Here is a 22,026-nt window from a genome sequence, read left to right as displayed (position 1 = left end):
TCACAACACACATAAACACAACCAACTAAAAACACAAGCTGCAAAGTAGTGGAGTTAACTTATGGTCAAATTAAGATTCAACTAGATAAGGCAAGTACATGAAGAATTCACTGATTAAATCCTTTTTTTATTTATTCGTGGGACATGGGTGTCGCTGGTTGACCAACATTTATTGCCCATCCCTTATTGCCTGAGGGCAGTTGAGACTCAACCACATAACTGTGGCTCTGGAGTCACATGTAGGCCAGGCCAGCTAAGGTCAGCAGATTTCCTTCCATAAAGGACATTAGTGAACCAGATGGGTTTTCTGACCATGGTTTCATGGCCATCAGTAGGATTTTAATTCCAGATATTTTTTATTGAATTCAAATTCCGCCATCTGCTGTAATGGGATTTGAACCTGGGTTCCCAGAACATCAGATGAGTTTCTGGATTAATAGTCTAGCCACATTGCCTCCCCTTTTTGCTATTGTTGTGGCTGAGGCAGCTTTAAAAGCTGGAGTCCTTGTTGTTCTTCTCCTGGAAATGGAACTTTGGGATTTGCACTCTTGTGTCTGCTGTCCATGGGAAGATATTAGCAGGCAGGATTCAAGTTAGTCGAGAGAGAGAGAGAGAGACGAGAGGCAGACAAGGTTCGGATATGGGCGTCATCTGCTTTTCAGATGTTAATCTTCAGACTACTCCAAATCAAGCAAGAGTTTAAATTAGTGAGATTTCAAAATGCCGATTATGACCACACGCCCTCTCTATCCATGATGATTGAGTATTTCACAGAGATGTGATTAGCATATGTCTGACCAGACCTTTGCTCTTGTATTACAGCCTGAATGATCAATTTTTAACATCCAAGCTATCATTTCCAGATGACTCATTCAATGGCTCTCCAAATTTTCCCGCGCCCACCACGCTTAGAACCGAAAAAATTCTGCCCTGATTCCAGAAAGGGCGCATCAACATATTCTAGATGAAACCATGCTCCCTTAGGCCCGATTTTAACATCACATTGCATCTATTTTCGGGCACAAAAACATAGTAAAGTCGGGAGTGAGGTGAGTCGCACGATCTGTGACCACCTCCGCAGCTGTTCCCCATTTACCTATGGTTGAAAATAGTCGCAGTCGGGACCGCGCCCGAAACGGGCGCAATGGCAATTTAAATATATTTGAATGCATTTGAATTGAATTAATGGGCTGGATGCTCAAGTTTACCGGCACTTCCCCCTTTACCGCTGTGTTCACCCATCCAGATTCTTGTGAAACAGACATGGCCGGCAAAGATCCGATTGGGACATTCCAGCTTCTGAAGAGGTAAGTTCAGACCTTCCAGTGGCTCTCTGACCCAGATCGGTGGTGTGAGAGGGGGTTGGGATGGGGTGGAGGGAGGTGGGTCAGATCACTCTCTGGTGGGGGGGAGGGAGGCGGGTCAGATTGTTCTCTGGTGGGACGGCAGGGGTGGCGGGGGAGGTCCGCTGCCACTCTATGTGCTATCAGTGGGAGGGAGGAGGTTCCACTGCCACTCTGCTTGCATTTGGTAGGATGGATGGAGAGGTCTGTTGTCACTCTGCATGCGATCGGTGATGGGGGGGTGGGTGGTGGTGCAGGAAGGGAAGCAGCGGGCCGCAATCTGTCTGGGTAGCGGGGGGGGTGAGATAAGGGAAACAGTAATATTGTGGGGGTGGGGCAACACCTGGGGGCCTGGGGAGGTATTATGCAGCCCGGGAGCGATGTGGCAAAGGAGCGTTTTTCTCTTTTTTAACTGCGTATGCACATTTGAAAGCTCTGATCGGAGCAGCAGTGTTTCAGGCATGATAAACGCCACCCACAGGCTTGTGCAGCACAATTTAGAATTGCTGATTTTTTTTTCAGGCAGAGTGTGTATGGGGGCCACCGGAGAACAGGTCTAAAAGTTGATCTGAAACACTTCTAGATTCAAGTCCACCCAGCACTTCGAATCAAAATAGTAAAATAGTCTCCATCCTTGGGTGACCGTCCACGTGGAGTTTGCACATTCTACCCATGTCAACATGGGTTTCCTCCCACACTCTAAAGATATGTGGGTTAGGTTGATTGGCCAGGCTAAATTGTCCCTTAGTGTCAGGGTGATAAACAGGGTAGATTATGGGGATAGAGTCAAATTGTTGTTGATGTAGATGCGATGGGCTGAATGGCCTCCTTTTGTACTGTGAATTCTATGGTTCTATGATTCTGGTAGAATGGAATGCAGTTAGTATACTGAAGCAAGTGGCAGCAATTTTAAGTTTCAGTCCATCTTTAAAGTAATCCTTGATATTAACATGTGAGATTCAGGACTGCCAGGACATGTTCTAATTGTGATCCACATTGGAACCTTCCAGAAACTTGACCAACATGCAGTTGTAGATGTCAGGTGACCTCTGGCAGCCATGTAAATGCCTTTTGTTTTAACAGTAGAAACTGTTTTTTTAAGTTCCACAGGTGAATCCAGCAGATGAAACTGAAATTTAATATTTATTTATCATTAACTCTGTAACACTAAGCAGAAGGTAAGGGGGCATGGAGTTGGGGGTAGGGTGTTAGCGTGGATAGAGGATTGGCTGTCAAATAGGAGGCAGAGAGTGGGGGTCAATGGGTGCTATTCGGATTGGCGGCTGGTGACTAGTGGAGTGCCCCAGGGGTCGGTGCTGGGGCCTCAGCTATTTACCATTTATATAGATGATCTGGAGGAGGGAACCGAGTGTATGGTGTCGAAATTTGCTGATGACACCAAGATTGGTGGAACGGCAAATTGCGCGGAGGGTGTGGAGAGTCTGCAGAAGGATCTAGATAGGCTGGGCGAATGGGCCAGGAACTGGCAAATGGAATTTAATGTTGGCAAGTGCGAGGTGGTCCACTTTGGTAGGAATAATGGTAGGAAGGACTATTACTTACATGGCGAAAAACTGCAGCATGCAACGGTGCAGAGGGACCTCGGGGTCCTTGTGCATGAGTCGCAAAAACCCAACCTGCAGGTGCAGCAGGTGGTCAGGAAGGCAAATGGGATGCTGGCCTTCATAGCGAGGGGGATTGAATATAAAAGTAGGGAGGTCTTGCTGCAGCTGTATAGGGCACTGGTGAGGCCGCAGCTGGAGTACTGTGTGCAGTTTTGGTCGCCGCACTTACGCAAGGATATTTTGGCCTTGGAGGGAGTGCAGAGGAGGTTTACTAGGCTGATGCCGGAGTTGAGGGGGTTGAGCTATGAGGAGAGGCTGAATGAAGTAGGCTTGTACTCGTTAGAGTTTAGAAGAATGAGGGGAGATCTCATTGAGACATATAAGATGATGAATGGGATGGATAGGATAGAGGTGGAGAGACTCTTCCCGCTCAGAAAGGACAGTAGGACTAGGGGGCACAGCCTCAAGATAAAGTGGGGGCAGTTTAGAACGGGGTTGAGGAGGAACTTCTTCACTCAAAGGGTGGTGAATCTCTGGAATTCTCTGCCTGTTGAAGTGGTGGAGGGGCTGCCTTGCTAAATATTTTTAAGACGTGGGTTGATGGGTTTTTGATAAGCGAGGGGATTAAGGGTTATGGGGAGAGGGCGGGAAAGTGGAACTGAGCCACGTCAGATCAGCCATGATCTTATTGAATGGCGGGGCAGGCTCGAAGGGCTAGATGGCCTACTCCTGCTCCTATTTCTTATGTTATTATGTTCTAATTTGCCAAAAACCAGTCAGTTGAAACATGAGCACATTATGAATGATGTTGAAAAAGTTAAGACTAAATTTGAACCTGAGGTATAAATACTTTAGTAGAAATGGCTGGCTCCTATGACAGAGTTTTTATTTAATGGTAATCCATCTGTGTTTATCAGTCATTGTGTGGATGCTTGCGGGGAAGAATATTTTTTTGACTCCCAGAGGTAATCAAGTGAAAATGTATTTAGCTGACAGATAATTCAGTAAGATTATTTTGTGTGCCTTACAAACTGAAGAGGTGACAGATTTCATCCGTACTCTGTCCTGCATTAAGAGTGTGATTCGTTTCAACACTTGTTTATTAGGAAAGGGGGAATCAGTTATATCTTGTAACAGTTGCAGCCATTCCTACTGGAAGTCTGCTGATCCATTTTTTTTTTCATTCCTTCATGGCGTGTGAACATTGCTGGCATTTGCCCTTGACCTGAGTGGCTTGCCAGGCCATTTCAGAGGGCACTTAAGGGTTAATCCCATTGCTGTGGATCTGGATTCACGTGTAGGCCAGACCTGTAAAGAATGGCAGATTTCCATCCCTACGTGAGCTTTACGACAATCGATGATCGTTGTCATGGTTCACCGTTGAGACTAGTTTTCTACTCCTGCTTCGTGGTGGGATTTGAACCCATATTCCCAGAACATTAGCTTGGGTCTCTGGATTGCCAGCCTAGTGATATTACCACTACACCACCATCTCCCTCTCCAGATGAGATGAGAATTAAGCTTACCAATGATGCCTCATGCAGTTGAATGATAATTGTTGTCAAAGCTCAGGATGGATATTGCCATTTGAGAATGGTATCATGGTCGCCAGCACGGGGACAATACTTTCAGCGGGGGTGGGAAGAGATACACGCATTGATATACAAGTGCTGCTTGTTAATGCTGTTCAGGTCTGCCTGCTAGCTTAGTTCTTGTCTCTCAACAATACAGTAAGGACAATGTTCTTTTAGGAAATGAGCTCCTTCCATGCTGATCTCTGCGGCTCTCAAATTCCATTCCTGGCAATCTCTTATGCCCTCTTTTGAAGGATACAACAAAACAGTTCAGTTTATTTAATTTAGCAAATGAGTTTCCACTTGAAGTACCAACATTTGAACTACAGAGCACATGATCACTGAAAGCAAGTTGCCTTTTGAACTCTTTACTCCCAGTTTTCCCTCAAATCTCCTTCCAATTGCTCTCCTTGTCTCCCAGCTTCCAGATGATTTAGTGAACAAAGAACAAAGAACAAAGAACAAAATCAGCCCGGGAAACAGGCCCTTCGGCCCAACGAGCCTGCGCCACCATCTCAACACCACCAGTCCCCCTCTCCACCCACGACCCCTGTCTAATGTTTTATGGGTGATTGGTTCCACTTGTATTGGTGATGTCCAGGGACCCAGAGCCATTGGAGGTGAGTAAGGTCTGGGGTGAGTGAGATTGGGGTCGGGGCGGTGGGGTACGTGGTGAGCCAACCAAAAGTCCATTGTCTTTCGGCATGGCCGGACAGTCATGGTGGCAGGTGGAGCTGGAAAACCTCGCCCTAGGTGTGTGTTGGTGTTCAGGTAGCAGAGGTTAACCTGGAGGTAATGAAGGATTGAGGATTAGAGGGTGGCCAGAAGATCAGCCATGACATAATTGCATGACGGAGCAGGCCAAGAGTGTTGGGAAACAGGGGTGGGTGGGGCTGATGAAGGGTAAATGTGTAAGGGGGAAAACTGTGGAGGGTAGAATCTAATTTGCTTCAGAGGCTTTTTTGGGGACTGTGAGGATCAACCCAAGATGGATGTTGATCAGTAGCCTCTTTTGGCATCAATTAACTTGGAGTTGCTGTAGGATCAGGTCTTTAAGTAGACATTAATTGCCCATTTAAAGGCCTCAATTGGTCCAGGGTATATGGCTCCCCATTGCTTATAAAACTGGGGCTCTATTTTATGAGTCTACCCATTTGCTTTCCCCACCATTGATGGCCCATAAAATCCAGCCCACCGCTTCAATGTCTTTAAGCAGTCACACATTGGTTAGAAAGCGGACATAATGGTATGGGGGTGAAAGATGCCTTGGCTTTGATCAGAAAGGCATGAAGAGCTTAGACAAAAGCAAATCCATCGAAAGTGGACAATGGTGAAGAGACATTGAAGGACATTGGTGTGGTCGGCCAGGCTAAAGATTGTAGAAAGATTGAAAAGGATGAGGACTAATAGTATGTATCTCTGTCACTGTCAGAGAGGATGTAACTTGTAGCTGTTCCTGTACTGTTCAACCATAGTGTATAACTAGTGTAGTTAGGATTAGGCTAAATAGACTATGGCAATTTAGCCTAATCCTAACTACACTAGTGTTTACACATTTGCACTTTCCAGAATGGATACTAAATCAAAGCAGGAATTCTTACTGATTCCCCAACCCTGCTCTCCGTCTCTTTGGGAGAGTGAAGGTGCTGAAGCCACCGAATATCCTAATTACCGCAAACCTGACTGAGATTACTGTTGGGAATATTGGTGATGGGCAGTGGAAGGAGGTTGTTAGGGTAATGCTGGCAGGGCTAGTATTTGTCGGTAAGGTCTTTGTGTATTACCAAATTTTGAAGTAATTTTCCAGTCAGGACCACAAAAGATGCCTTAAGAATGGCGTCCTATTTTAATTGAACATTCCTGAACCAGACAATGTAATGCCATGGTCCAATAATACTAACACAGTCTGCCAGTAAACATCTAATACCATTATCAAATGTGCAGGCTCTGGTAGTTTCTTTGCTACTGCGTTTTTATATTTGTGTTCCAAATTGAATAAAAATAGAGAAGTAGGAGAAAAAGGTGAAAAGAATGAAAAAATAACAGTTAGGTAATGCTAAGTTTGAGTTTTAAAATGATCTGCATGACAAGAAGTGAAAAAAGGACTTTCACAATTTGGACCTCATGTGATGGAGACTCGGAAGAATTTTGAGTTCAACGTTGTGATAATGCAAAAAGGTAAGATTCAAAATAAATCCAAATTCTTTTTACAGTAATGTGTACAGATGAGTAAATGAGCTCTCCTTTCCTTAACAAGCTACCAGTGTGGGATCTGCTAGAGAAGGAACGCAGGGGCACTGGAGGATCTGAACTCATCTCCCTGGTCAAATCTTTATCAATTGTAAATAACTTTAAATATGGCTCTGAAAGGTGTGTGCGTGTGTGGTCCCATCAACTGCAGAGCTGCATCAGATTGATTCAACAACCATCTTAAGACAGCATGGGAACAACAGTTAAATTCATGCCAAAACTTTCAACTTATACTGAAGTGATGTTTGCCCACATAATAAGTACCACACTTCAAAAACTAATTCACTGTATCACGCACTTTGTGATATTTCAATGTGCTAAGATGTTATATAATTAGGAGTATTTGCCTCATTTTCAAAAGGCTCTGCCAATACCTCAATCTGCTCAAATTCACAGACTTCAAAATCTTTGTAATCTACATGACTATAATGTACAGTTTTGTAACAATTTTCCAAAAATATTTTTATTTCCAACAGATCTGGAGATTTCAGTTAATAGGATGACTAACTCTTGAGAAAAGAGGTCATCAAAAACTTGAGCTAGGCCAGAACAAACCCCCAGAAAAGTTTTATACTTCAGTGCATACAAAAAGGAGTGGGTTAGATGCATAACGTAATAGTCTTGTTCTTGTGGTGTATTAGTGATATCACTGGAGCAGCAATGCAGAGGTACACCATGGCAGATGGTTGCATTAAATTCAGTTAATTGAATCTGGAGTTGAAAGCTGCATTTCAGTAATCCTGACTATGAAACTATCACTAATTGTCTTTAAAAATCCATCTTGTTCACTCATGTCCTTTAGGGAAGGAAATCTGTCATCCTTACACATCATGCCCTACACTTGACTCCAGACCCACAGCAATGTGGTTAACTCTTATCTGCCCTCTGAAATAACTGAGCCACTTAGTTTAAGAGAGACTTTTTTTTCCCAGATAAGTATATGGAATGGGCAACATCCCATGAAAGACAGTGAAAATTTTACAGAAAGCTGGCTACAAGGTGGAAATGATTATTATAAAATCATAGAATCCTTCCAGTACAGAAGGAGGACATTTGGTCCATCGAGTCTGCACTGGCAATAATCTCATACAAGCCCATAATCCCACACATGTACCCTGCTAATCCCCCTGATACCAAGGGGTAATTTTAACATGATCAATCCATCTAACCCACACACTTTTGGACTGTGGGAGGAAACTGGAGCACCCAGAGGAAACCCATGTGGTCACGGGAAGAATGTGCAAATTCCACACAGACAGTGACCCAAGGCCGGAATCAAACCTGGGGCCCTGGCATTGTGAAGCAGCAGTGCTAGCCATTGTACCACCCTCTAGACCGTCTAGCTACACATTCTAGTTAGATACTCTAGACTATACGATTTTCAGTAAAGATAAATAAACTGGGAAAAGGGAACATCATATTGGTAAAAGACATGGGGCTGAACAATATTGTTGGGGGAGGGAGACACAGGGGGGTAGGGGGATGGGGGCATGGGGCCGGGGGGGGTAGGGTTGGATGGTTTGCTCCCATCCTCAGAAACATCGATTTTGGTGCCCGCCTTCCGCATTATGTGAGTGAGCTCATCTGTGAGCGGAAAGGTGCAGGGGTGTGCAACCACACTTTTTAATATCCCCCCCACCCATCCAAAACACACATGAGCAGCCCATGATTACAGCAGGCAAAGCAAATCATTTCCATAAAGGCAGGGGAAGAACTATTGGGAAAGTTCAGAAACAGCGGAGCATGCAAGCTTCCAGTCGATGTTGTGTACTGTTAGAAAATTGTGATAAAATGGAAAAAAATTAAGAACCCAATAATTGGGAATGTGTTCTGGTAGACGTATGGTTAAAGAAAAACAAGTTATTTTAAAATTGTAGAAAAGACAGGGTGGCTGGGTTACTGGAACTAGTGTTTTGAAATGCTGATTCGCCTAGCAACACTGTAAACAAGTGTTTATCTCAGACAAGTTGATAACAATTCAGAATAGAGCATCAAAAGTTAAAGTACAATTGGTAAAAGTTAAGAGAAGATGGGGGTGAATTTCGCATTTGCAATCTAAAACGTAAATTCATGTAATTAAGAGTAACTTCTGAGAAGGTTAGTTTAGGTAAGAGAGGATTACAAGAACAAACAGCATATCAATAGCAGCTTCAGCCTAAGCAAGGGTTTTGGGACTGCAGCCCAAAGCAGCAAGCTGTGTTCACTCCCAACAAGCTGTGCCTGGAGAAATCCGGTTTGAGAAATCAAGTTATCTCTATCCTAAGTCAGAAGCAACTATAAAAGATATAGATGTCAAGTGTGGTAACTATTACTAGATTTTGCTTATAGTTTTTAAAACCTATAGGATGTTATTTGGGGACATTTGGCTCTGAGGTTAGGAAATACAATGTTTATGAACCAGGTACATTTAAAAGGGGGAGATCAAATTGAGGTAGGTGTACAAGATAATAAAAGATGTGGATAAAGTAGACATGGAGCAGGTGCTTCCTCTTGTGGGGCATTCTAGGACGAGAGGTCATAGTCTTAGGATAAGGGGTAGCAAATTTAAAACAGAGTTGAGGAGAAACTACCTCTCCCAAAGGGTTGTGAATCCATGGAATTCACTAGCCAAGGTATGGTGGATGCTGGGACAGTGAGTAAATTTAAAGAGGAATTAGAAAGATTTTTAATTGGCAATGGGTTGAACCGTTATGGGGAGAAGACAGGAAAATAGAGATGAGGAGCACATCAGCTATGATCAAATGGCAGAGCAGACTCGATGGGCCGAATGGCCTGATTCTGCTCCAATATCTTATGAACTTGTGAACTTATGAAAGATTCCATGTATAGTCATTAATGTATTTAAGTTGACATTCTTTGTGTTTTATTGTTTAATAAACATTCATTTTTGTTTAAAATCATCACAAAAACATCTGGGATTGGCCTTCATGTCTTTCCTCACATTATGCCAAGTTGCAGTACAATTGAGGGCAGATATTCCAAAGTTCCTTGCTGAGACTTGGATTACCCGAGCATTTAACATCAGCTGCGCTCTTAACAGTAAAGACTTCCCAGCAATTGTGATCCAAAAGGTGAAGGTTGCCATTGTATCATTAGAGAAAACTGTGATGTAAGTGACAGTGGGCCGGATTCTCCGACCTCAGTCACAGCTGGGATTCCTCTGTCCCACTGCAGTGCATGGAAATTGGCAGAGCACCAGATTCTCTGTCCTTGCTGGCAGAGGCAGTGGGGTGTGAACGTCTGGAGAAATCCAGCCAGTATCAAGCTAGAAGAAAATGCTATGAAAAGTGGAAGAAAACTGGGAGAACTGTAAAGAGCAACATAGAGAAAACAATAAGAGGGTCAAAAAGGGTACATAAGAGGAAAGCTAACAGCAAATATTTTTTGAAAAGTAAGAATGCAACAAGTCCACAGTCAAATCTCCATGGTCTGCTGACATCCACCCCATAAATATTAAATGTATTAAACAAGGGAATTGCAGATATGTTAAGTCATGACTTTTCAATGTTTTCAGATTGGAAAATTACAACATTGTGCCATTATTTAAGCTGCAGGGAAAGGAGGAACAAGATAAATAGGAGGCAGAGAGTGGGGGTCAATGGGTGCTATTCAGATTGGCGGTTGGTGACTAGTGGGGTGCCCCAGGGGTCGGTGCTGGGGCCTCAGCTATTTACCATTTATATAGATGATCTGGAGGAGGGAACCGAGTGCAGGGTGTCGAAATTTGCTGATGACACCAAGATTGGGGGAAAGGCAAATTGTGCGGAGGGTGTGGAGAGTCTGCAGAAGGATCTAGATAGGCTGGGCGAATGGGCCAGGAAATGGCAAATGGAATTTAATGTTGGCAAGTGTGAGGTGGTCCACTTTGGTAGGAAGAATGGTAGGAAGGACTATTACTTACGTGGCGAAAAACTGCAGCAGGCGGCGGTGCAGAGGGACCTCGGGGTCCTTGTGCATGAGTCGCAAAAACCCAGCTTGCAGGTGCAGCAGGTGGTCAGGAAGGCGAATGGGATGCTGGCCTTCATAGCGAGGGGGATTGAATATAAAAGTAGGGAGGTCTTGCTGCAGCTGTATAGGGCATTGGTGAGGCTGCAGCTGGAGTACTGTGTGCAGTTTTGGGCGCCGCACCTGCGCAAGGATATTTTGGCCCTGGAGGGAGTGCAGAGGAGGTTTACTAGGCTGATACCGGAGTTGAGGGGGTTGAGCTATGAGGAGAGGCTGAATAAACTAGGCTTGTACTCGCTAGAGTTTAGAAGAATGAGGGGAGATCTCATTGAGACGTATAAGATGATGAATGGGATGGATAGGATAGAGGTGGAAAGACTCTTCCCACTCAAAAAAGACAGTAGGACTAGGGGGCACAGCCTCAAGATAAAAGGGGGGCGGTTTAGAACGGAGTTGAGGAGGAACTTCTTCACTCAAAGGGTGGTGAATCTCTGGAATTCTCTGCCCGTTGAAGTGGTGGAGGCTGCCTCGCTAAATATTTTTAAGAAGCGGGTTGATGGGTTTTTGATAAGAGAGGGGATTAAGGGTTATGGGGAGAGGGCGGGAAAGTGGAACTGAGCCACAACAGATCAGCCATGATCTTATTGAATGGCGGGGCAGGCTCGAAGGGCTAGATGGCCTACTCCTGCTCCTATTTCTTATGTTCTTATGTTCTTAATAACTTTGGGCCTATCACTTGAACATCACTTGTGGAATCTATGAACAAAGACAAGTAACTGAGCACTTTAACAAATATGAGCTGATCAAAGAGAATCAGGGTGAGTCTTTTCTAATGAATCAAGTTGGGGTTTTTAAGATTAAGTTTATTTATTAGTGTCACAAGTAGGCTGCAATGAGGTTCTCACTTCGTGTGAAAATCCCCTAGTTGCCACATTCTGGCTCCTGTTCGGGTGCCAGGATCTAATTGAATGCTGGAACATGCTCAGTGGGCTGAATATTGGCCTACTCTGGTCTTATGTTTGTTTTTGATCCCTCATTGAAAATGGCAGCCGTGAGTTCATCTGGACTTTGAGATCAAAAGAGGCTGTGTCCACCCCTACTATTCAACAAAGTAAAAGCTTCCAGTATAGCCACACTAAATCTAGCTTTGCCACAATTGTCCTGAACCCAGATCAAAGATTTATGAAGAACATTATTGAACTGCACTGTGGGCTCAAAATGCAAAGCATGATGGTTAATTTAGTCACAGCATTCTTAGTTCTGAAAAGTGATTTAAGCTATACCTCAATGTCCCAGTTTTGGAGATTGATAATGGTGCTGGATTTAAAAAATAGTGGAGTTAAACTGGCTAAGGAACTTCAAGTGGGATCTTCAAAAGGGGATCCTAACTGGTAGACATCTGAAGAAAGCATGGAGATCAACAATGATGTAACTGAAAACTAGTTAAATGGGCAAAAATCATGTTTTATCTTATATGGCAGAGGGCCTTAGCAAAGAGAAACATAAAGAAAGAATCCACTGAATAGGTTTGCTGCAGTGTGTTAGAGTGATTTGGTTGATTTGCAGCTATGTAAAATCTGGATTAGGCCGCATTTGGAGTATTGTTTGCAGTTCTGGTCACCACATTACCAAGCATGTGGAAGCTTTAGAGAGGGTGCAAAGAATGTTACCTAGACTCGGGGTTATTGGCTACAAGGAAAGGTTGAATAAACTAGGGTTGTTTTCACTAGAAAGACAGAGGCTGAAGGGAAACCTGATGGAGGTCTGCAAAATTATGAGCGGTATAGATTGGGTGGATAGTCAGAGGCTTTTTCCCAGGGTGGGAGTGTCAATTACAAGGGGGCACAAGTTCAAAGTGAGGGGGGGGAAAGCTTAAGGGAGATGTGCCGGGGAGGCTTTTCATGCAAGGAGTGGTTGGTGCCTGGAATGTTCTGCCAAGCAAGTGGTGGAAGCAGGCACATTAGCAACATTTAAGAGGCATCTGAAATAGGGAGGGAATAGAGGGATAAGGACCAAGTAAAGGCAGGAGTTTGTAGTTTATTTAGGGCATCGTGAGTGGTACAAGCTCGGAGGGCCGAATGGCCTGTTCCTGTGCTGTACTTTTCTTTCTCTTTGTTCTTTGTTCAGTCACCCGGAAGTAGCACACAGGTGGGTTGTCATCGGATTGACCACCGAGATGGACTCTGGCTGTCAGTGATTCAAGCAACTGGTATGAGTATGACATTGCGTCACTAGCTACTGAGCCACCAGTGCTACACGCCTCAGTAATCCTATTCTGCAATGAAGGATTTATTGATATAAAAATGCTGACTCAAACTTAGTTGAAAGAATTATTGGTTAAATATTGGAGCTCGATGAGAATGAATTATGGATGAAATATATCCCTAATCCAAACTGAAATAACCAAATAGTGTGAACAATTCTGGTTGCCTCACTATAGGAAAGATGTAGAAGCTATTGAAAGGGTACAGAGGAGATTTACAAGGATGTTGCCTGGACTGGGAGGCATGCCTTATGAAGTTAGGTTGAGGGAGCTGGGTCTCTTTTCCCTGGAGAGACGAAGGTTGAGAGGCGACCTCATAGAAGTTTATAAAATGTTGAGAGGAATAGATAGGGTGGATTCTCGGAGGCTATTTCCCCGGGTTGAAATGGTCGCTACGAGAGGACACAGATTTAAGGTGCGGGGGGGAAGTACAGAAGTGATGTTAGGGGTAAGTTTTTCACTCAGAGGGTGGTGAGTGAATGGAATCGGCTGCCGTCAGTGGTGGTGGAGGCGAACTCGCTGGGGTCTTTTAAAAGACTTCTGGATGAGTATATGGGGTTTAATGGGATTGGGGGTTATAGATAGGTCTATAGATTGGTAGGTGTTGATGTGATTGGCGCAACTCATGGGTCGAAGGGCCTGTTTGTGCTGTAGTGTTCTATGTTCTATGTTTAATCCAGAAAAAAGATGTCATCTGGTTATTTACCTGAACATAATCAGATAGAGAAAGGGGATAACTTTAATATTTTAGTAAACAAGTATGAAAACAAGGAAGCACATTCTCCCTGTGTCTGCGTGGGTTTCTTCCCACAGACGTGCTGGATAGGTGCATTGGCCATGCTAAATTCTCTCTCAGTGTAGTCGAACAGACGGCGCCAGAGTGTGGTGACGAGGGGATTTTCACAGTAACTTCATTGCAGTCTTAACGTAAGCCTGACGAATAAATAAACTTAACTTAGTGCTCGTGTCAGAAAGCCAAATGTTGAAGGGCAGCATTGAAATACATAAAAATGTATTTATTTATAGAAAGGCACAATCCAGGCATGCAATCACTGTTTCTGTCTGTTCCTTTTCACAGAGGCACAAGTTAATTCCCACAGCCTATAACTAATGTACAATGAACATGCTGGAGATTGACAATTTTCAACACACAACCACAACTTCTCTTCCAGCAAGCATGTGTGAGAAGATAACAATTTCAATCTGAGCAATGACATCTCCATCAAATAAGCAAGCTGACATCAGTGAGGAGAGGGTTGTACAATATTAAAAAGAACTGCAAGCAAAGTATTGAACCAAGATGAACTCAGTGGTGTGGAATGTCAGTATCACTGAGTTTCCAGCATGAAACCACGCTGCCTGGTTAATTTTTCACCCACTCGATGTGAAGTCCATGAAGTGATTTTAACGATTAAGCCTCGTTAAAATCCCACTGGCTGACCTCCCACCCAGAACGGGTGGAAAATGGTGGAAGTGATAGTTAATCACCGACAGCAGGACTGTGGCAGGATCGACAGGATCACTGCAAGGAACCAAGATGAAGAGAACATCTCAGCAGGCCGTTTTTAAAAATTTGATCATTGGACGTGAGCAATGCTGGACAAGGCCAGAATTCCTTTCCCATCCCTTTCTGTACTTCAGAAATCGGTGAAGAGTGACCTTCTTAAACCATTTCAAGAGGCAGGGACAACCACAGTGCTGCTCGGAAGGGAGCCCCAGGATTTTGAGCCAATGACAGCAAAGGAGTGGCAATATAATTGCAAGTCAGGATGGTGTTATCACCCCTCGGGTAGGTGTTTGGTAAGGCCGTGATGTCTATACAATTATCCACAATACGTTCATGGATGGCAAGGGTCTTGATCAGAAGGGAATGGACATTCTGGTTGGAGATGAGTAGATGAGTGGTCAGAGCTGACAGAGTCCAAAGAGTAGGTGGTGGGAGGAGAATGTTAGACGGGATGGAAGTTGGCTTAAGTTAGCCCCTGTGCTGGGCAATGAGAGAGCGGGATGGCGGAATTAGCATTGCTGTTTGGAATGAGGCTTCAGCGAGGTTTTTGACAAGGTCCCACACAGGAGACTAATTAAGAATGTAAGAATGGCAATATAATTGCAAGTCCGGACGGTGTGTACCTTGAAGGGAATATTACAAATGATGGCCTGTGACCTTTGTCCTTCCAGGTGGTAAGGGTTGTCGGTTTGGAAGCTGCTGTTGAAGATGGCTTGTCGACTGACTGCTGTGCATCTTGTAAAATGGCTGCCTTGCCCCAGATGGTGTTGACATTCTTGAGTGCTGATGGAGCTCTCAGGCAGATGGACAGTATTCCATCAAGGGAGTGGCATTAGCTTTCATCATTGGGCTTGGGGAATCACTCCTCCTCAATCCAGACCTAAAAAGAAAGTAAACCATTTTTATTTAAACTAACATCTGTGGGTCTGATCCGGTCCAGATTCACTTCAGTAGTTCGCGTTGATATTAGGGTCCAACATGCATATATTAAAACAAGCCAACACTTGAACAGCACTTTTCACACAATAAAATGTCCCAAGGTGCTTCACTGGAGGATTGTAAAACAAAATATGCCACCAAATCACATAAGAAGATATTAGTTCAGATGATCAACAGCTTGGTGAAAGAGGTAGGTTGTCAGGAGTGTCTTATAAAGGAAAGTAAAGTAGAAAGGTGAAGAAGAGTAGGGAGGGAATTGGGCCTCAGCAGCTGAAGGTGTGGCCACCAACCTTGGGCCAGTTAAAATAAGGGATGCTCAAGAAGCCCCAGTATTACCAAGTATTTCTCAGAGGCTTATGAGGCTGGAGGAGATTACAGAGATAGGCAGGAAACAGCCACTGAGGAAACAGCAACCAAAAAGCAATTGCTTCAACCTTTCCAATAGTTAATTGGAGGGTATTTTTGCTCATGCAGTATGAGATTTGGATAAGCAGTCTGATAATTTAGTGGGGGAATCAGGAGAGGTGAAGGTAAGGTCAAGCTGGGTTTCATCAGCATCCATGTGAAAACTAACCCTGTCCTTTAGGATGAAATCCCTGAGAGACAAAATGTAGATAAGAAATATAAATGGGGCCTAAGATAAATTGTTGGGAGACCCTAAAGATAATGGTCTGGATGTGAGAAGAGAAGCTATTGCAAGAAATCCTCTGGCTATAATCAGATAGGTAAGAATGGAACCAGTTGAGAACAATCCTTCCCAGTAGAGAGGCAATGGAGAAGGATGGTGTGGCCAGGCAAGACAAGCTGAGAAGGTTGAAGAGAGATAATCTCTTGTGACTTTTATAAGAACAATTTCGGGAATGTGGCAGGGATAGAATACTGATTGGCAGGAATCAAGCATGGAGTTACAGGAAATATGAGCAGCAATTGAGGAGGCAATAGGGAGGAAAGGGAAATTGGAATGGGGGCTCTTGGTAGCATAAAGGGCTGTCTTTTTCTGTCAAGAACATTGATGACAGTAGATTCGAAGGGGAACGGTGCAACATTTGAAGATAAAGACAGAACTATTAACAATATCGGCTGATATAAAAACCATGCAGAGGAGTTGGGTGTCATTGGGTCATAGAGATTTACAGAATGGAAACAGCTCCTTCAGCCCAACTTGGCCATGCCACCCTTTCTGACCACGTTTGCTCCAGATCTCTCTATACTCACCATACCCACGTAACTGTCTAAATGTTTTTTAAAAGACACAATTGTACCCGTCCCTATTACTACCTCTGGCAGCTTGTTCCAGACACTCACCACCGTGTGAAAAAAATGTCCCTCTGTACACTGTATCTGTCCCCTCTCAACTTAAACTTATGTCCTCTACTTTTAGACTCTCCTGTCTTAGGGAAAGACGTTGACTGTGCCCCCCATTATTTCATAGACCTCTATAAGATCACCCTTCAGCCTCCTACCCTCCAGAGAAAAATGTCCCAGTCTATCCAGCCTCTCTTTATAACTCAAACCATCAAGTTCTGGTAGCATCCTAGCAAATCCCTTCTGCACTCTTTCTAGTTTAATAATATCCTTTCTGTAATAGGGTGACCAGAACTGTACATAGAACAGTGTGGCCTTACCAATGTCTTGTACAACTTCAACAAGATGTTCCAACTCCTGTATTCAATGCCCTGACTGATGAAACCATGAATGCTGAATGTCTCCTTCACCACTCTGTCCACCTGTGACTCCACTTTCAAGAAGATATGAACGTGTACCCCCACATTTCTTTGTTCTATAGCTCTGCCCAACACCCTACCATTAACTGAATAAATCCAGACCTGGTTCAATCTACTAAAATGCATCATCTTGCATTTATCCAAATTAAGATTCATCAGCCCACTGGCCCAATTGATCAAGATCTTGTTGCAATCCTAGATAGCCTTCTTCACAGTTCACTATGCCACAAATCTTGGTGTCATCTGCAAATTTGCTAACCATGCCTCCTATATTCTCATCCAAATTATTAATATAAATGACAAATAATAGTGGACCCAGCACCAATCCCCGAGGCACATTGCTGGTCATGTGTCTTTATACGCCCTTCTCTAATCAGAACCTTCCACATACCTGACGGAGGAACACCATTTCCGAAAGCTTGTGGGATTACTGTCAAATAAACTGGTTGGACTCTAACCCAGTGTTGTGAGACTTCTTACCACATTGCTGATCACAGGCTCCCAGCTGGAAAAACACTCTCTGTCTTCTGTCATCAAGCCAATTTTGCTTCCATTTGGCTACCTCACCCTGGATTCCGTGAGATTTAACCAAATGCAACAATTTACCATGCGGTACCTTGTCAAAGGCTAAAGTCCATGGCCAACATCATCTGCACTGCCCTCATCTACCTTCTTGGTTATCCCTTCAAAAAACGCAATCAAATTGAGTTGCAGTTTAGTGGGAAAAGGATTGAGAGAGAACAGGAGATGGATCTCAGGATAGTTGATATCAGGGAGAGGAGAAAGGAGAAGAAATTTCAGGGCTAGGACAATGGTGAACTTCAGAGGAAGTTTGGCCTGGTGTGCTAGTGAAATTGAATGATCTGATAGAGCCAGGTGATTGGATCTTAATCTCAATGACAAAGAGATCCATGGGCTCCTTACACTTATTGCTTAAGGATCACATGGAGGAGACGGGGGGAAGAGTTAATAAAAATGGTTTGTAGTGGAGAAAAGAAGCCCTGGGTTATCTTCATTCTCGGATGATCCTGGAATAGGGAGCAGCTTTAACAGACCGCAGAAGGATCCAACAGTGTTTTATGTGGATCTGGCAGTAGTTGGCTAAACCAATCATTAGCCATAAACTTTCAGATCTGCGCCTCTTGGTCTGAAGGGATCAGAGATGAGAGCCATAGCATGGAAAAATGCCAAGTTTATAGAAGGTAATCAATTTATTGGAAACTAAGGTATCAACAGTGGAGATAAGGGTGGGGTTATGTAAATCTAAAGCTGTGGAAATGTTTGGTGAACATTGGGTTAAAAGGTGGGCAGTTTCTGTTTTGAAAGTGCATTTCTAAGTGAACTGGCAGGCGGGAGGGGAAAATTCCACCTTTTGACTCCAAAACTATCCCTGTGGTTCTTCCAGATCACCTGGAATGTGTGTTAGTGAAAATTGATTCTAAGAATAAATGAACTTGAAGATTCAAACAGTTTTACTGTTTCTTACTTTCTTGTGTTCTAACTTTTTTTAACTTGCGAAACGCACAAAATTTTGAGAGTTGCTGAAAGTATTGACTTCGGATGCTTCAATGGATGGACCATCATGTGATCTGACCTTTGTGATCCACACAAAGGTCCCAATCTTGAGCCCCAGTGTTGTGTACTGACTGACCCTATCTTCACCAACTAAATACTCAAGAATTGGTTTGAGTGTCTCTGGGCCTAGGCAAGGAAGAGCCGTGGTTCCCACTGGAACTGTGTGAGCAGTAATGTCCTGGGCAGAATCGGCCCCAGCTGAAGCGCCTGATCAATGTGTTGCTTTGTACTGGTGGATGCTGTTTGGAATAAAACCACAGCCTGAGAATTACTCATAGGAAAGGAAGAAGGATAGAAATGAAATCAATAAAAGAGGAAACAAGATTTAAGAAGAACAATTAAGATTAAGTAAATTAGAAATACATCTGAATCTAGATGCAGTTTTGTCCTGTGGTACAGTGGTTAGCACTGCTGCCTCACAGAGCCAGGTTTGATTCCCGGCTTGGGTCACCGTCTGTGCAGAGTTTGCACGTTCTTCTTGTGTTTGCGGGAGTTTCCTCTGAGTCTTCCTGTTTCCTCCCACAGTCTGAAATACAAAGAAGAAAGAAAATTACAGCACAGGAACAGGCCCTTTGGCCCTCCAAGCCTGCACTGACCATGCTGCCCGACTGGGCTAAAACCCCGTACTCTTCCAGGGGTCATATCCCTCTATTCCCATCCTAGTCATGCATTTTGTCAAGATGCCCTTTCAAAGTCACTATCATACCTGCTTCCACTATTTACCCTGGCAGTGAGTTGCAGGCACCCACCACCCTCTGTGTAAAAAACTTGTCAGGCGTGTTGGTTAGATGCATTGGCCAGGCAAAATTCTCCCCCAGTATATCCAAACAGGTACTAGACTGTGGCGACTAGGGGATTTTCACAGTAATTTCATTGCAATGTTGATGCAAACCTACTTGTGACACTAATAAATAAACTTAAACTGTACCTTCTGCACTTGTTAGAAATTAAACTCTTAAATGAGAACTCTTGTGTGTACTAACATAGGACATTGTGCCAACCTTCAAACAGAAAAGCTGCCATTATCACATTGTTGCTGAGTGTGGTACATTTTCAAGACATTAGCAAGCCTTCTGCAGTTTACTCAAAGGATTCCATGTAGCTAATACAAAGTAACCATTGTAGAAGTGCTTCTGATGTGGTTCCGAATGATTTGCGATGCATTAGTAAATATTGAACTGTAGCCAAAACAAAGCTGGCTTATAAGTACAGTGATAATCCACACCGAAGGAGACGGGGAGTTAGTAACAAAATGCAACCTGCCTGTCCATAGATTTTGGCCATTCTCCTTATTGATGCAAGTGTTTCCATTTCTGACTGAACAGTCAACATAAATTTTGGAGCCGAAAAGAAAAGCCCCTTGGTATTCTGGCAAGCAGATAACAGCTAATGAGATTTGAATTTGTTTAATTTGAAAATAGAAACTCAAAGCTCGAATCCTATCTGTGTGACTAATGTTGAGGTTAATCAACTGAATAAAAAAAAACCTGCTCTGGAAAAAGTGAGTCAGCACACTGACTCTCAAACTGTGACAGATGCTGCTGGTTGAATTCATATTAAACGTTGAAAGCTCTGAATATTTTCCCTGACTTTTAAGTTATTTCATTTGATTTTGTCCAACAAAAAAAAATCTTTTCTGGAGTTATTAAACTTTGTGGGCCTACTCTGTGACTTGGATGGTGAAGGCTTCATGACTCCACTGCAGATCTCAATTGTTATGTTACCTGTTTAAGCTACAAATGTGCAAAATGCCTCAACACATTATCTGGATGAGATGCTGCTTCACGGCAAGGAGTTTTCAGAAAGGCAAAATATATAAATGAAAGCCATACACAGTGGGGTAAGGAGCTGGGAGCCTCAGCAGAAAGATAGGCTGAGATTCTCCCCCCAAAAAAATTCTCAGTGTCAAATTCGCATGAAACCTGGAGTAATTCATGTTGGTTTTTTTGTGTGGGAGTTCGAAGAAGACTCTCCCACATTCTGTGCACTGCAGAAATGACGGGCATGTATATCATTATAAAGCTGTGGGCCAAGAGGCCGGCAGCATAGCGCTGCGCATGTGCCAATCTGTCAGTGTCAAGATTGCCAGCCTGCCAATTGCCAACCAGCTCGATCACTGGCCAACCCAGCGATCTTCGCAATGCCAGCCATCTGCCTCCCCCCACGGCGTGATTGCTGGTCCTCCAACCATTCCCGGGCCAGTCCCAAACCCCTCCCTCCACTCTGCCTCGATCACCCGCCCTGCCCCCCCGTAGAGCACCAACTGCCCTCCCCCCCACTCCGCCGTGCCCACTCCCCTGTAGCCCTGATTAGTTCCCTGAAAGTGGGGAGCTACTATAATCCCCGCTAGAATGAACCTTCTGGCGGTGGGGAACGAGATTGCCGGCCCAGAGATTTCAGCCCCGGGCCTGCTAATCTTAGTTAAATGACATTCAAATAACCAGGGGCGTAGCCAGGTTCTAACGTTGGGGGGAAGTGAGCACATAAAAAAAGGTGCCACAAACGCGTACCAAATAATTTTAAATTCATTACACATTTTTATTTTGTATTTAAAATCAAAACATAATAAAAACACGTGTGCTATTTAATTATTTTACATTTTAAATGTAAAATGAAAACAAAACGAAGCAATATAAAAAAGTATGAAGCAACTACAACAGCCTCTTTCGTCTAAGCTTCATTCCAGCAAAGTTATCTATTACTTTATTATAATCTACCTCAGTAGCCAACTGTCTTTTAATGGAGACCAAAGCTAACCCAGACAATCTATCTTCATCCATTGTAGAATGAAGGTAGGACTTTATGTGTTTCAGCCAGCTAAAGGATCGTTCCGCAACTGCGCTAGTTATTGATAAGGTCAGAAAAATGTGGTACAATGTGGCCAGCTTAGGATAATCACCAAATCTATTCACTCACCCAATCTCGGCTGGTGATGTCCATCAGCAAGGGATGCTTGGCCTCGACTGCCCACTCGTTGCAGTGGCTGCATATTTATGTCCTTCGCAGCCTCTGCAATTATCCTCATGAGTGCATGCCCTCTCTGCAGATTGCATGCCTTCCTCGCTGCCTGAAGTACCCACATCCGTATCGCATCCCGCGATTGCATTTCACGGATCGAGGACTTCTGATCTTGGGAAGAGATCTGAGGGGCCCGCGAGGAACACCCCGTTGAAAAGACACCACTTTTGAAGAATGTGCTCGGGGGAGCGATCACTCCCCCTGCTCCCCCTCTAGCTACACCACTGCAAATAACTACTTCAATGATTTCCATGCCTTTCTGCTGATTTCCAGCACGGAGCTGACTCTGGTGGAAATCCAGCGCTGGGAGACGCTGTCACAAC

Source organism: Carcharhinus amblyrhynchos, chromosome 10, assembly GCF_965287045.1.
Source record: "Carcharhinus amblyrhynchos chromosome 10, sCarAmb.v2.hapA, whole genome shotgun sequence".
Classification (NCBI taxonomy): domain Eukaryota; kingdom Metazoa; phylum Chordata; class Chondrichthyes; order Carcharhiniformes; family Carcharhinidae; genus Carcharhinus; species Carcharhinus amblyrhynchos.
Note: the sequence above shows the minus strand (reverse complement) of the source record.